Source organism: Lynx canadensis, chromosome D4, assembly GCF_007474595.2.
Source record: "Lynx canadensis isolate LIC74 chromosome D4, mLynCan4.pri.v2, whole genome shotgun sequence".
NCBI lineage: Eukaryota > Metazoa > Chordata > Mammalia > Carnivora > Felidae > Lynx > Lynx canadensis.
The window spans coordinates 17519355-17524398 of NC_044315.2; positions in this window are offsets into that span (position 1 = coordinate 17519355).

Genomic DNA, 5044 nt, shown 5'->3' on the forward strand with positions numbered 1-5044 from the left:
AGCTACTGAAGAGTGCAGCAACACAGCCTAATAAGTCACGCTCCACTCCCCGCAGATTTTAGTCACCGGTGAGTAGAGAGGAGAGACATTCATTCCCGGATCCCCCAGTATACTTCTTATCCTGCCCGTGATCCTTACCTCTAGGTCTATATATGCTGTTCACAGTCACTTTCCTTTAACCGATTCGCAGCATATCGATCGATGTTTCTCGTACTTATGATTATCGTGAAAACATTAATTATGGATCAGAGCCTTGAGTTGTCCATCTATTATAACCAGCAGAAATGATGAGACTTTTGGAAAGGCGGCTCGAGTCTAGTTCTGAGTTGATTTTGTAAATAATCACTTGCGGCCAAGCAAATACCAAGACTTCTTGTCCCCACTGGATGCAAATGGCAGCACTCAGGCTGAACCGCATTCCAGGGAAGCCGCCATGACTCTCTTGGTCAGGTGGCCTGGGGAAGAGCCTCCCGGGTGGAGATTTCCCGGGAGCCGGTGTGCTCACAAGGGAGTTGGAAAGCTTCGGGAAGCAGAGGCCCTTCCAGAAAGGAGTCGGTAGAGGGAGAATTGACCTGCCATGAAGTTACACCAGAGGTTCAGCTGATCCCATGGGGAGCACTCAAGCAGGGATGGCCCTTCGGAGATGTCCCAGACTGAAGCAAGGGGGGCCATGCATTTTTACCCGTGCAGAGATTGGATATGGACCACCATGGGAAGGGGCGCAATCCCGGATGAGACAGCTTCCTTGGGTTGGGGCAATTCCCAGGAAGGAATCGGGTGTGAAGCCTAGTAGCCGACAGTCTTGGAAAGGACACTCAGAGAATGAGCACGTCGGTCCTGAAGGCGTGGAGTGGTGCAGTGTGAGCAGCACCTCACAGGGTCCGCTTCAGTGACCAACTGCAAAATGTCCTCTTCTCATCCCTCAACACCACCGATGTCTCAGGGCTGCTGACTTTCAGCTTTTGGGGTATCGGTCTGACAAAGTAGAATCATCCGGGGGCAACTTTCCAAGATGCCTAGACCCGATTCCGGTTCTCCGGTTGAATTGATTGCAATGCGCAGACAGAGTTGAGACCTCTCGGCCTAATAGATTAGACGGTTATTCTTAAATCTGAAGGGCGATAATGTCCCTTCACACGTACGTGCGGTGGCTCAGGATTACATCTGGCCGGCAAGGCTGTGAGCTGAGAACTCCAGCCACCGCTGCTCCAAAGGGATTAATTAGAGATGTCTAAGGTGTTTAGGGGAAAGAAACAGCCAACGTAAACAGAAATGCTGCCACCTCGGTCTTGCCTGCCATCTCCGGGCACTTTGCAGATGAGTTTTATTGGCTAGGTTTTAAACGTTTGAAGCTTATAGTTTGTTGCTTTTTCTTTCTGTAGCTCGGAGTTTGTTTCTCTTTCTTCTTATTTTTGGTTCCATGTCTGCCTTTGGGTCCTCGTATAAAGGAGACTTTTATCCACGTTGCTCTTGTAATCCTACCAGTTTTGGCTGAAGTATGGCAGAACAAACTACACCTGGACCTCGTTCAAATCATATTTTCCCAAACATCACAGTTATGGGCTGTAAAAATAAAATTCCATCAACGTATGCCCTCCTCTAAGATACTAACTTTATAACGTTAGTGTTCTTAGGATGTGCTTTTATATGGCGTGTTTTATGGCCATGCATATACGTATATATATATATATATATATATATATAGCTACAGAAGGACTGGTTATGCATATATATATATATATATATATATATAAAACACTGGTTATGCATATATATTTATGTGTATTTGTTTTATGAAAATTTTCAATATACATTCTATATACATTTACTTTCATGAAACTTTTCAAACACACAAATAGAAATTTTCAAATAGAAGTGTAGAGAGTAGATACGTTTGACTCTTCCTCCTTTATCACCTACCTTCAACGATTATCAATATGTGGCCAACGTGTTTTCGTCAATACCCACATTTTCTGTCACCAGGCCTCTGGCATCCCCCCAAATACCTAGATTCTTCTGAGGCAAATCTCAGGCATCTCGTTCCACTCATAAATCCTTCAAAGGAGACATGCTTTCTAATCCCTGTCAATATTATTTTTATCAGCACACCTCCTGGGATTGAGGCCATCAGTCTATTCCAGAAATGAAAGACTACAGAATTATTCATTCAACAGACAGATATTAGGCACCTAACACGTGTGTTACTTAGGATAGCAAATAGAATTGGATATGCTATTTGTTTTCAGGAGTTTAAGGTTCAGTGTGTGTGTGTGTGTGTGTGTGTGTGTGTGTTTGTGTGTGTGCATAAGTGGGTGGGTGGGCAGGTAGGAAGACGCTAGGTGGATAGGTAGCTGGAGGGAGGGGCAGAAAAAGAAACATGTAGGATGGGCTACAGGTTGTTGCAGGCAAAGGAGGACAAAGTTTTGGGAAAGGCTTTTTGCCAAAACTGATCCCTTGAGTGAATTTTGAAAATTCATCACCAAAGGATGACGTGGAGGTTGAAGGAAGTTCCAGGCAGTGGGAAGAACCCTATGAAACTCCTAACTCCGGCAGCACGCTCAATGCCTGTCTGCCCATCTGTTGAAATTGCTCTAGCCAGTCAGCTCTCCTAAGGGGCCGTTTGGCGTCACTCTGACACTTGGCCACAGTCAACCACTCTTCCCCCAGACAGAACCTCCATAATGAATCTAGTCGCAAAGAGAGGGCAGGTCTGCTCATCGATGACCGCTGACAGCATGTACTGGCATTTGTAGCTTAGAGCCCCTGGCCCCCCCCGAAAAATTCTCAGTAGATACGGCATGGAAGGGGATGTGTGTGGATCTGGGCACGTCAGAAAGCATAATCTACAGCAGGTGACTCTGTGCCATAATCCTTGCATAATAGTACCCAATGGGTCCATTGGATTTGAGTATTTGTGGGGTAGCGTGACAAAGAAGATAAATATTCGCTGGCATGCTAACAAAATCTATTAAATAGACTCTCTAAATGTTGAGTTATTCTTTTCTTGCGTGTGCTCCAGTGAAAAATCATTCAAATTCTTGCAGGGAGAAATTGGAATGCCACCTGATGGTACGTATTTAGGGGTATTTCAGTGTATTTCACAGACGCTGATATGAATAGAAATATCATTTACTGCTGATTCCTAGTACGAAACTACTATGTGAAGTAACAGGCTAAATCCCTTTTTACAAATTATTTTACCGATCTTTGCAACAGACTTACGAAGTATATCCTAGAATTATACCCGTTTGACAGACAAAGATACAGACAGAAAAAGTTTCAGGAATGTACCCAAGGTCATACAAGCAGTAAATTTGGTGTTTGAACCTAGGCGGTGTGATTTCAGAATCCAGAGTGTTAAACAACATGCAATATACCTTCATTATAATTTGTTCTGACATTTTATGACTTCCATGTAGTTTCAGGCCACGCCATAGGTCATTATGAGACTGTGAAGTTTCCTCTGTGAAAATCATTTGACTCTGATAGCTTATGCCCAAAACGATGTGCGTCTGCACATATGTCAATACAGTATTATCTATAATATACCCCCAAATTGGAAATGACTTTGATTGTCCACAGTAATTTGGTAATGTATACGTGTATATATCGCGTGTAGTATATCCATATGATAGACTTTTTTGAAGCCATGGAAAGATATATTTTAAAAACAAATGGGGAATTAGAATACATTTGAAATACGCAAGTGAAAATGAATTAAAATAACTAAAATGTTAAATTAGGTGAAACTACACGTGTATGTGTATATGTATGTATCGTATATACATGTATATACGTGCACTTATGTACGTATATCGTGCATGTGTAAGATACATAGATCATTTGATATATATTGGATATCTATCTGTATCTATACACATATATCTATATACATCTGTGTATCTATCTATTGAGAGAGAGAAGAGAGAAAGAGGAAGAGATTAAAACCTATACATGCCAAGGCAGTGATGAGAGGTTAGTGGTGTTTTGGGGTGGGCGGGTTATGGGATATTTATTTTACTGTTTTCTACAATACACTCAGACTGATCCAATCAGAAGAAGGACTTTCTTTGTGAGTTAGTCTGTCTCTACCTTTGAGGTATTTGGAATTTTGGTTCAAGAATGTGTCATAAACATAAGAGAGTCATGCATTTTTACAAACTGTCCTTGTGTTCCAATGTTACTGCCATTCCGTTTTATGTTTACATTGGGAGGAAAAGTCAAAGAAATCTCTGTATCTAAATGCTGTGATCAGCATTTCTAGCCTTGCCCTTATCTTGGCCCATTTCTAAACGATCTTAGCAGAAAAGAATGATATACTTTGACTTATGTCATCTGTCTTCAAGCTCCTGAAGGTCTTTTCGTCATTGATATTTATCTGACATCAAAAGCAAAATGGTCATTTACTCCAGGTTTACAGGAGGACACGTTAACATAAAAGATGATTAGGGGCACCTGGGTGGCTCTGTCGTTAAGCGTCCAGCTTCGGCTCAGGTCATGATCTCATGGTTCGTGGGTTCGAGCCCCATGTTGGGCTCTGTGCTGACAGCCTGGAGCCCGGAGCCTGCTTCGGATTCTGTGTCTCCATCTCTCTCTGCACCCCCCCCCCCCATTCACGCTCTGTCTCTCTCTGTCTCAAATAAACGTTAAGAAAAATTAAAAAAAAAAAGATGATTAGAGACTGCAAAATATTCTGTAGTCAATAATGTGCTGCAGCTCAGTGTTACACAGTTTCCTTCAATTTTGCATGGGGTCATACTTCCTTCATGCATACCGCGTCCTCAGAGCTGCCTTCATTAAATAATGCAGTGAAGAAATTAAATAATTAAAGCTGCAGACAAGGAGGGTTAAAGACTTTACACAATAAAGGAGGGAAGAGTACAAAGAAAGAAATTCACATTGTTAGAGAAAATACTTGAAACTTTCAATGCATCTGCTATTTAAAAAAGAACATGCACATGAACGAGACCCAAAGGGATTGGGGAAATGGCCATTTTTTGTTGGGCAGGAAATTGGTGATTTGTGTTGATTGTCTCATTTGAGT